Source organism: Oncorhynchus gorbuscha, linkage group LG03 (genome assembly GCF_021184085.1).
Source record: "Oncorhynchus gorbuscha isolate QuinsamMale2020 ecotype Even-year linkage group LG03, OgorEven_v1.0, whole genome shotgun sequence".
In the NCBI taxonomy this organism is placed as follows: Eukaryota; Metazoa; Chordata; class Actinopteri; order Salmoniformes; family Salmonidae; genus Oncorhynchus; species Oncorhynchus gorbuscha.
Genome location: NC_060175.1, coordinates 67,600,129 through 67,612,253, shown reverse-complemented (window position 1 = coordinate 67,612,253; position 12,125 = coordinate 67,600,129). Strand labels below are relative to the sequence as shown.

At 47.5% G+C, this 12,125-nt stretch overlaps 1 pseudogene; it reads right to left on the bottom strand.

Moving 5' to 3' along the window:
• Nucleotides 1–32: 32 nt before the first annotated feature.
• LOC124017495 overlaps nt 33–12,125 on the bottom strand; it is a 45,921-nt pseudogene continuing 33,828 nt past the window's right edge.

The following is a 12,125-nucleotide window of genomic DNA, read 5'->3' as shown; positions in this document are numbered from 1 at the left end:
GATGCTCTCGATGGTGCAGCTGTAGAACCTTTTGAGGAACTGAGGACCCATGCCAAATATTTTCAATCTCCCAATGGGAAGTAGGTTTTGTTGTACCCTCTTCATGTTGTACTCTATTCGTGGAATGACCCGGTTATCATAGGTATAGGATGATCTGGGAGAATCAATTATTCATCATGAGTCGACTCTATATCATTACTCTGTACAAGATTGAACAATATCATGAATGAGCAGCATTAGGTCAAAATGGATGAGAAATGGTCTTGGACAAATGGAAGGAGCCCTTTTCTGGAAAGCATATATTTAATGTATCAATAACAGCAGTCTGGCCTAGGGTTGTAAAACTACCGGTAAATTACCAGTGTTACCATCATTTTTGGTCATTAAGGTAATCTATGGCAATCTATGGTAATTTATACTTGAATAAATTTGACTTTGAATGTCTAATAATATAAAGTATTACTTTTTTATATCTGTGTCCATATTGTATATCTGTGTCCATATTGTCCATGAGTTTCTAGTAGAGACCTAGTAGAGACCATATGTTTCAAGAGAAAATAGCCTAATTAATACAAAAAAAAGTATTAATTAACAATGGCATTATTTTCAATTCCTTCTGCAACTCTTCCAACTATCGACTTTTTTCACAACTGCGCTAAAACATTTCAAACAAAGACATAGTAAGATAAATAAAAGTCAAAAGATAGAAGAGATTTCATGCTGAAAGCTTCATATTAAACACCAATGCTATTCACTAAATTTACGTGTTATATTTAGGATCATGTTTTACAGATATGTCATTCAACATTTTTTGTTTTTTTCAAATCTTATTTGATTATTCTATATATTTTACATGCGATGAAAATTCCATGTAGATAATAGGCAGAATCTACCGCACAACCAATAGATTAGTGAAGGTGCTGGAAGGAGAATGTCTCCACACACTTACAGTCATCATTCAAGTTAAATCAAACTTTAATATATGCCATTTAGCAGACGCTTTTATCCAAAGCGACTTACAGTCATGTGTGCATACATTCTACGTATGGGTGGTCCCGGGGATCGAACCCACTACCCTGGCGTTACAAGCGCCATGCTCTACCAACTGAGCTACAGAAGGACCACAACTACATATGTATTACAAAAGTATCCATTATAGATCTATTTATCTGAAACCCACAGCATTAATGATCCAGATTTGCTTTGCTTTTCCTAAAAGTGTTGTCCAAATCCTGCCTTTTTATTGCCATCTACTGACAGATCTCTATGTCTTAATTACATTTTTCTTTCAGTTTTCTTCATATTTTCTTTCTTTGTGGACGTGCTTCAGCAGATAAGCCTTATGAGTGAATATTTTACCAGACTGAGTAGCCATGTTGTTTCACTCCTTTATCAGTTTATGAGTGGTTAGATTCCCCTTGACACTAAATCTTTCCTGCAGTCACCACATTAAAAGTGTTTATTTCTTGTTTGATTCAGTATGAGCCCCTCTCGGTCCCCTTTCCGACTGAAGCTTTTCTCACAGTCACCACAGCTAAATGGTTTCTCCCCTGTGTGAGTCCGTTTGTGCACAATTAGGTTCCTCTTGACGCTGAAGCTTTTCCCAGCCACTACAGTTAAATGATTTCTCCCCTGTGTGAATACGTATGCATGGTTAGGGTTTTCTTGCGATTGAAGCTCTTCCTACAGTCACCACAGGTAAATGGTTTTTCCCCTGTGTGAGTCAGCTTGTGCGTGGTTAGGTTCCCCTTGACAGAGAAGCTCTTCCCACAGTCACCACAGCTAAATAGTTTTGCTCCCGTGTGAGTCAGTTTATGCTTCATTAGGTTCCCCTTGAGACTGAATCTTTTCCCACAGTCGACACAGCTAAATGGCTTCTCTCCTCTGTGAGTACGTATATGCATGGTTAGGTTATCCTTCCGATTGAAGCTCTTCCCACAGTCACCACAGCTAAAAGGTTTTGCTCCTGTGTGAGTCAGTTTATGCTTCATTAGGTTCCCCTTGAGACTGAAACTTTTCCCACAGTCACCACAGCTAAAATATTTCTCTCCTGTGTGAATCCTCATGTGCCTGGACAGATCTCCTTTGTATTTGAATGACTTGCCACAATCAGGGCAGGTGCAGGGTTTCTCCATGTGACAGAGTCGGACATGGGCCTTCAGTGTACAGGTTTTGCAGAAGCAGCATTCCCTGGGTCTCTTCTTGTTTAGAGTTACATGACTCAGCAGGTCAGCTTTTGGAGCAAACATTTCACCACAGTCATAGCAGCGGTGAGTTTTTCTAGACGTGATGCTGGGTTTGGAAGAAAGTTTCTCTAGTGGTGGGTGGGGATCCAATGGTGGGCTGGAATCCAATTGTGGGCTGCTGTCAAGTGCTACTGGGTCTCTGCTTATGGCTGAGCTGTGGATGGAGGCATTGTTATCATTGTCTGGAGGGTTACGGGGAATGGCGAGACTCTTTGGGTGAGTCACAGTGCCAAAAGGTTTGAGATCCACTGGTATAGAGTCACACTCTCTGTTCTCCACAGTCTGGGTTTGGGGAAGAGTCAAGGACCAAAGTGGGTCCTCCTGATCACATTCACTTTTCACACAGGAAGGAGTGAATTGGAACTCTATGATATCAGCCTCCAGCCCTTGAAGCTGCTCTTCCTTCTGACTGGTCCTGACTTCCTCCTGTTCCTCTTTAATCTGTGTGGGCTCGGGGTCCTCCTGCCCCAGACTGGGGCTCCACTCCGGCTCACAGTGCTGCTGCTCAGGGAGAACCTCCTCTTCAGAGACAGCGAGAGAGAGCTGCAGGGAGTCTGTAGGGAAGGGGAGGAGGAGCAGAGGTTAGCTATATAGGAGTTAAGGTAGGCCTCCGTGCTACAGCAAACAAAAGAAAGTAGGATGGATTGCCGACAACAATGACAAATATCAAACAAAAGGGCTTACCAAGTAAAACGTCCAAAAGGACTAATTCGTGGCAGAAAGGAGTTGTAGCACTAAACAAAAAAGATGAGTTTCTTATTTCCCACTTTAATCCATTGTTCAGGATGAATTCAAGGGACTGACATTTCGATGTCAAGCTGATGGCTGCCCCAGAGTGACCTGACCATTGCGCTTAATAGCCTAGTGACCTACTGTGTCATGTATTGTATTGTCATGTCTTGTCCCTGTGCTTTCTCTTCTATTCGTTTCCCCCTGCTGGTCTTATTAGGTTTCTTTCCCTCTCTCTATCCCTCTCTCTCTCTCTATCGTTCCGTTCCTGCTCCCAGCTGTTCCTCATTCTCCTAACGACCTCGTTTACTCTCTCACACCTGTCCCCTATTTTGCACCTCTGATTAGGTCTCTATTTCTCTCTCGGTTTCTGCCTCTGTCCTTGTCGGATTCTTGTTTGCTGTTTGCTTTGCTTTTGTTCCGTCCAGTTGTATTCTGCCTCGTCATCAGATACTACGTGTGAGCAGGTGTCTCTATCCTCTACGGCCCGCGCCTACCCGAAGGGACCTGCAGTCTGTTGCCGCTAGCCCTGCAACTCTCCTCAACAACTAGAAGGGGGACTCTCCTGTTAAACTAGAGGATTTGTGTTTTCCCTGTTTGGACTTCCCCTGTAATGATTGAGGATTTATGTTTTCCCTGTTTGGACATTAAAAGACTCTGTTTCCGTTATATCGCTTTTGGGTCCTCACTCACCTGCATAACAGAAGAATCCGACCAAGAATGGACCCAGCGATTTCGGATTCTCTCCACTCAGCCGTCGAGTTCCAGGGAGCGATGCTAGGCAGACACGAACAGGAATTGTCTGCTGCTCGACATGCCGTTGAGACCCTGGCCGCCCAAGTCTCCGGCCTCTCGGAGGATATTCACAATCTCCGCCTCGATCCACCGGTTACCTCCTGGGCTTCCGGGTCTCCGGAGCCCAGAATTAATAACCCACCGTGTTACTCTGGGGAGCCCACTGAATGTCGCTCGTTCCTTACCCAGTGTGATATTGTGTTCTCTCTCCAGCCCAACACGTACTCCAGGGGTACTGCTCGTATCGCCTACGTCATATCTCTCCTTACTGGACGGGCTCGTGAGTGGGGCACGGCTATCTGGGAGGCAAGGGCTGAGTGTACTAACCAGTATCAGAACTTTAAGGAGGAGATGATACGGGTTTTTGATCGTTCTGTTTTTGGGAAAGAAGCTTCCTGGGCCCTGTCTTCCCTATGTCAAGGTAATCGATCCATAACGGATTACTCTATAGAGTTTCGCACTCTTGCTGTCTCCAGTGACTGGAACGAGCCGGCGTTGCTCGCTCGTTTTCTGGAGGGTCTCCACGCTGAGGTTAAGGATGAGATTCTCTCCCGGGAGGTTCCTTCCAGCGTGGATTCTTTGATTGAACTCGCCATTCGCATAGAACGACGGGTAGATCTTCGTCACCGAGCTCATGGAAGAGAGCTCGCGTTAACAGTGTCCCCCCTCTCCGCATCTCTACCATCTCCCCCCACTGGCTCAGGTGTTGAGTCCATGCAGCTGGGGGGTATTCGCATCTCGACTAAGGAGAGGGAACGGAGAATCACCAACCGCCTCTGTCTCTATTGCGGTTCCGCTGGTCATTTTGTCATTTCATGTCCAGTAAAAGGCCAGAGCTCATCAGTAAGCGGAGGGCTACTGGCGAGCGCTACTACTCTGATCTCTCCGTCAAGTTCCTGTACTACCTGGTCGGACCATCTACGCTGGACCGGTTCGGCAGCTTCCTGCAGTGCATTAATAGACTCTGGGGCGGAGGGCTGTTTTATGGACGAAGCCTGGGCTCGGGAACATGACATTCCTCTCAGGCAGTTAGGGGAGCCCACGGCTATGTTCGCCTTGGATGGTAGTCCTCTCCCCAGGATTCAGCGTGAAATGCTACCTTTAACCCTCACTGTCTCTGGAGGAGCCTGGTGATTTGACAGGGGTGCCGGAGGAATATCATGATCTGCGCACGGTCTTCAGTCGGTCCAGGGCCACCTCCCTTCCTCCTCACCGGTCGTATGATTGTTGTATTGATCTCCTTCCGGGTACTACTCCCCCACGGGTAGACTCTCTGTCGGCTACCGAACGTAAGGCTCTCGAAGATTATTTGTCTGTAGCTCTCGACACCGGTACCGTGGTCCCTTCCTCCTCTCCCGCCGAAGCGGGGTTCTTTTTTGTTAAGGAAGAGGACGGGACCCTGCGCCCCTGCGTGGATTATCGAGGGCTGAATGACATAACGGTTAAGAATCATTATCCGCTTCCCCTTATGTCTTCAGTTTTCGAGATTCTGCAGGGAGCCAGGTTCTTTACTAAGTTGGACCTTCGTAACGCTTACCATCTCGTGCGCATCAGGGAGGGGGACGAGTGGAAAACGGCGTTTAACACTCCGTTAGGGCATTTTGAATACCGGGTTCTGCCGTTCGGTCTCGCTAATGCTCCAGCTGTCTTTCAGGCATTAGTGAATGATGTACTGAGTGACATGCTGAACATCTTTGTTTTTGTTTACCTTGACGAGATCCTGATTTTTTTCACCGTCACTCCAGATTCATGTTCAGCACGTTTGACGTGTCCTCCAGCGCCTTTTAGAGAATTGTCTTTATGTGAAGGCTGATAAGTGCGCTTTTCATGTCTCCTCCGTCACTTTTCTCGGTTCTGTTATTTCCGCTGAAGGCATTCAGATGGATCCCGCTAGGGTCCATGCTGTCAGCGATTGGCCCGTCCCTAAGTCACGTGTCGAACTGCAGCGCTTTCTCGGTTTCGCTAATTTCTATCGGCGTTTCATTCGTAATTTCGGTCGAGTGGCAGCTCCTCTCACAGCCCTTACTTCTGTCAAGACGTGCTTTAAGTGGTCCGTTTCCGCCCAGGGAGCTTTTGATCTCCTCAAGAAGCGTTTTACATCCGCTCCTATCCTTGTTACACCTGACGTCACTAAACAGTTCATTGTCGAGGTAGACGCGTCAGAGGTGGGCGTGGGAGCCATTCTGTCCCAGCGCTCCCAGTCTGACGATAAGGTCCACCCTTGCGCGTATTTTTCTCTTCGCCTGTCGCCGTCGGAACGTAACTATGATGTGGCTAACCGCGAACTGCTCGCCATCCGCTTAGCCCTAGGCGAATGGCGACAGTGGTTGGAGGGGGCGACCGTTCCTTTTGTCGTTTGGACTGACCATAAGAACCTTGAGTACATCCGTTCTGCCTAACGACTTAATGCGCGTCAGGCTCGTTGGGCGCTGTATTTCGCTCATTTTGAGTTCGTTATTTCTTTTCGTCCGGGCTCAAGGAACACCAAGCCTGATGCTTTATCCCGTCTCTTCAGTTCTTCAGTAGCCTCCACCGACCCCGAGGGGAGATTCCCTGAGGGGCGTGTTGTCGGGTTGACTGTCTGGGGAATTGAGAGGCAGGTTAAGCAAGCACTCACTCACACTCCTTCTCCGCGCGCTTGTCCTAGGAACCTTCTTTTCGTTCCCGTTCCTACTCGTCTGGCCGTTCTTCAGTGGGCTCACTCTGCCAAGTCAGCCGGCCACCTCGGCGTTCGGGGTACGCTTGCTTCTTTTCGCCAGCGTTTTTGGTGGCCCACTCAGGAGCGTGATACGCGTCGTTTCGTGGCTGCTTGTTCGGACTGCGCGCAGACTAAGTCCGGTAACTCTCTTCCTGCTCCTGGCCTTGCTGTGTCTCAGTCTGTCCCCTGCCATCGCATCTTTCCTGCCCTTGCTGTGTCTCAGTCTGTCCCCAGCCACCGCATCTCTCCTGGTCCTGCTCCTGCACTTGCTGTGTCTCAGTCTGTCCACAGCCACCGCCTCTCTCCTGTTCCTGGTCTTAGCCTTGCTGTGTCTCAGTCTGTCCCTAGTTGTTACTCTCCTGGCCTGTTTGGTCCTGATTGCTCAAACTCTTACAGTTCTCTACCCGTGTCTCATTTTTATAATAGTAATTGCACTAGATTCCCTCTTCATCGTTTCCCGTTACGGTCCTGAGGAGAGGAGTTGGGTTCCATCTCGGGACGTGCTGGACCGTTCGCTGATCGATGATTTCCTCCGTTGCCGCCAGGTTTCCTCCTCGAGTGCGCCAGGAGGCACTCGGTGAGTGGGGGGGTACTGTCATGTATTGTATTGTCATGTCTTGTCCCTGTGCTTTCTCTTCTATTCGTTTCCCCCTGCTGGTCTTATTAGGTTTCTTTCCCTCTCTCTATCCCTCTCTCTCTCTATCGTTCCGTTCCTGCTCCCAGCTGTTCCTCATTCTCCTAACGACCTCGTTTACTCTCTCACACCTGTCCCCTATTTTGCACCTCTGATTAGGTCTCTATTTCTCTCTCGGTTTCTGCCTCTGTCCTTGTCGGATTCTTGTTTGCTGTTTGCTTTGCTTTTGTTCCGTCCAGTTGTATTCTGCCTCGTCATCAGATACTACGTGTGAGCAGGTGTCTCTATCCTCTACGGCCCGCGCTTACCCGAAGGGACCTGCAGTCTGTTGCCGCTAGCCCTGCAACTCTCCTCAACAACTAGAAGGGGGACTCTCCTGTTAAACTAGAGGATTTGTGTTTTCCCTGTTTGGACTTCCCCTGTAATGATTGAGGATTTATGTTTTCCCTGTTTGGACATTAAAAGACTCTGTTTCCGTTATATCGCTTTTGGGTCCTCACTCACCTGCATAACATACTGAGACACGACAATATAAAAATAACACAATTCAAGATAAATAGCAAATAATAGCACAGAAGAAGAAGAATCTGGTGTCTCTTGGATCAATAGACCATGTCAAATATACAATACCAGTCAAAAGTTTGGACACCTACTCATTCAAGGTTTTTTTTAAATAAAATAAAAAACATTTTTCTATATTGTAGAATAATAGTGAAGACATCAAAAATATTAAATAACACATGGAATCATGTAGTAACCAAAGAAGTGTTAAACAAAGTAGCCACCCTGTGTCTAGATGACAGCTTTGCACGTGGGGGCAATTTTTCGCCAATTTGCAAGAGGCTGAATGTATCTCACTGGAGAAAGTATCCAAGCGAGCGAAACAACGCTCCTATGTCTCTGTATGTGTAGGCCATCTATCTGATGTGGTCTGGTCATAAAGAGTATGACATTGTTGATGCCAGTAGCATTAAATGCAAGGGAAGCCAGAATGTCAATTTAAACAATCTGACATCTTGTTCTCTGACCCTCAGTACTGGTGCACCACAGGGCTGCGTACTGTCCCCTCTGCTCTAGTCCCTCTTCATGAACCAGTTTACATCTCAGGAGACCTCAGTTAAGGTCTTTAAATATGCTGACGACACTACCATGATCAGCCTCATCACAGACAACAATGAAACACAGTATCACTGTGAAGTGGCTCGGACGGTGACGTAGTGTAAGGACAACGACCTCATGCTCAACGCTTCAAAAACCACAGAGATAGCAATAGACTACAGGAGAAGAAAGAACCTCAAGGCTCCCGTCATTTTCACTGACCAACCAATAACACTGACAGATTATTTAAAATTAGTCGGCACTTACATCAACGACTTACTGAAATGGGACATCAACTCGAACCACATCATCAAGAAGGCCCAGCAGAGACTGTACTTTCTGAGACAACTGAAAAAGTACAAGGTTAAACAACAGCTGCTGGTTCAGTTTTACACAACCATCATACAGAGCATTCTCACGTCATCCATTACAGTTTGGTATGGGAACACGGACAGTCACAGTGAGAAGAGGGTGGACTTTATGGGTTGTTGATATTACATTTATGAATTGCGGTGATGCTATTCGCCGACTGGTCAAGCACTTCGAGCCCCGGTACACACTACCAAGTAGGTGCTATTTTTCAGGTGTTGCCCTACCGGAGTTACACAGTATTGTTGAAATGCACATCCCTGAGCTACTTGCTACTGCTATTAGCTTCAAGACTGACATTTGGACCAGCGATGTCAGCCGCATGAACATGCTGCGTCTAACAGCACAGTGGGTCGACGAGGATGTTGTACTGAGGAAGTCTTGACTGCCACACCACCATTACCACTCCCTCGCTTGGAGTATTGCTGTGATCACAGAGCTCAGCAGGGCTATAGGCTACCGGGTCGACCAACGCCGAGACTGACAGTACACGCTTGACTGTGCCAGTAAGATAGCTTAATATAGGTGGGAGTTTCGAACCCGGACCTTGAAAAATATTTAGGCGGGAGTCTCGACCCCAAAGCATGACAGGTCGGCGCCAACAGTAAGTATAACTTTCTCTCAAAGAATCCGAAACTGATACTGAGGCAATCGAAAGAATACACGAGACACACCAAAACAAAAAGCAATTTTTTGTTACCTTTGTCTTGGAATACACCTCTCTTATGTGAAAATCCAACTCTCAGCCTCAGATGAGGATACACTTTGCATGTTTTGCTTGGGAGCTGAACATGCTCAAGCGGCTGCACAGGGTAGCAGGTCTTGCGCTCACTGTCAAAAAAACAAAGCATCGATATCTCGACTCGCACGCTTTGGGGGCGGAGCCTCCGGATATTTATCAGATGAGTCTGCTACACAAATCAATGATCATTCCAAACCCCTTAATCACCCCCCCCCCCCCCCCCCCGGGATCTACCGACCAATAAATCAGGTGACAGCATTCGAGAGTCAGAGGCTCCTAGGCCTCCTAGCTGCTGCAGTCCATGCTATACCATTGGGCTTCCTCCCAATGTGGCCAAATACAGTGCTGGTAGAACAAACACAATTTATGTCCCGGAGGGGACAAAAACAAAAAGCTGACAGTTTCAACAAGTTCCTGGGGAGCAATACAATGGCGCTTCAAATTCCTAGTGGAGTTCCCCGAGGCGCAGTTCACAACCAGGCGACTTTGACCACAGACACCTCCATACAGGGATGGGGAGCAGTCTTGAACCAGTCAGGGGTTCATGGTGTAGGGTCAGCAACATGGACAACTCACATGAACGTACTGGAGCTCAAGGCGGTTCCCCTTGCACTCCGGCACTTCCTCCCAGTACTGAGAGGACAACATATACTGATATTGACAGACAACACAACCGTGGTTACACATATCAACCGCCAGGGCGGACTGAGGTCAATGGCTCTGCACCAGGTAGCAAGGGAGCTACTGCTTTGGGCAAAACGGTCATCTTACATCACTCAGAGCAAATACACCTGCCGGAGGTGGAGATTCAGGCTGCAGAGCTTCTCTCCAGAGGAGGCCCTCTTCAATCTGTTCGCATTGCAAGACTTAACCCATTGTCCTATGTCATGGATGGGCAACGTTTGAAGGCCCTCGGATCAACATATGGGTACACAGACCCTTGAGCAACTAATGCCCCTCATGATGAGTTCAGATGTTTTGTGGGCCCTACCCCCATCAAAGTTGCCCGTCCCTGTCCTATGTGGTTCTCCATAAAGGGTCCAGCAGGCGCACTCAGGGTTGGTGCCCTATCACACAGACGGCCAAGGGGGCTGATGTATGCGTTTCCACCAAATACCTTGGTCCCTCAGGTTTTGAAGACGATCAGCCTCGAGAGCGCATCAGTTATACTTGTTGCTCCACATTGTTGCTCCACACCTCTCTCCGAGCAGACCTCCTATCACAAGTCGAAAGGTAAGCTTTGGCACCCCTAACCCAGAATACCGAAGGTGTGGGTGTGGCCACTGAACGTGACCGCCTTGTAGCTGCAGGGTTGACCTCCTTGGTAATTGATACAATTCAGGCAGACAGGCATCCTTTACGCTAACCCTGTATTCCTGGAATGTGGAATGTGTTCAGGAAGTGGTGTGTCGACCATGCAGAATCACCTGCCCAATTTCTGACATTTTGACTTTCCTCCCGGAGCTTGTGGCTACAGGGTAGTCCCCTTATACATTCAAAGTGTATATGGTACCCATCTTTATGGGCCATGACCAGATTGCAGGTGCATCACCATAGGCAAACCCTCTTGTATCGCAAATTCATGAATGGTGCCCGCAGGTTACGGCCCCCCAAAGCTTATTCAGTACCCTCATAGGAGTTATATGTTGTCCTACAATCACTTATGTGCCCACCATTTGAGCCCGTCTTCACTTGAGCTATGTGAGCTTTCTATTGGCAATTTTTTAAGTTAAGCATGCTTTCCATGCCCTCCCATCCATCATGCCTCAATTTAGCAGAAGATGGATCTAAGGCAGTGCTTCGACCAACCCCAGCATTCTTACCTAAGGTGCTTTCATCATCACATTAACCAGCCCTCACAGGAGATTTGTGAGTTGCATACACTTTGCCCGGTTATGGCATTGAGTGCCTGTCTTGCTGCAGCAAGAACTGTTGGTCAAACAGAACAGTTTTTGTTGTGCGTTATGGGGAGAACACCAAAGGGCACCCTGTCTCAAAGCAGGGACTGGCACATTTGATTACCACTACAGTGTCAAAATCATACAGTGCAGAAGGTAGACCGACTCTAGACAGCGTAGTAACATACTCCACCAGGGACATGGTCACTTCATGGGCCCTGTCAGAGGGGCCTCCCTGGACTCGATCTGTACTGATGCAAGTTGGACTACACCCACCCAAGACTGGATTTGATAGAATAAAAAAATACTTGAGACTTGACTTGGACTTGGAACCTCAAGACTCGGGACTCGACTTTGACTTGAGACTGAGTCTACGTGGATGAATCTACACGCAGCCAGAGACAGTAGCCACAACCTTCTGGGCAGAGTTGCAAAGAAAAAGGCATATCTCAGACTGGCCAATAAAAAGAAAAGATTAAGATGGGCAAAAGAACACAGACACTGGTCAGATGAACTCTGCCTAGAAGGCTAGCATCCCGGAGACTCACTGTGTTTTGCGGTTACTATTTAATGAAGCTGCCAGTTGAGGACTTGTGAGGCCTCTGTTTCTCAAACCAGACACTCTAATGTACTTGTCCTCTTGCTCAGTTGTGCACCGGGGCCTCCCACTCCTCTTTCTATTTAGGTTAGAGCCAGTTTGCACTGTTCTGTGACGGGAGTAGTACACAGTGTTGTACGAGATCTTCAGTTTCTTGGCAATTTCTCGCATGGTATAGCCTTCATTTCTCAGAACAAGGATAGACTGACGAGTTTCAGAAGAAAGTTCTTTCTTTCTAGCCATTTTGAGTCTGTAATCTAGCCCTTTTGAGCCACATCCCTGCTCCAGATACTCAACTAGTCTAAAGAAGGACCGTTT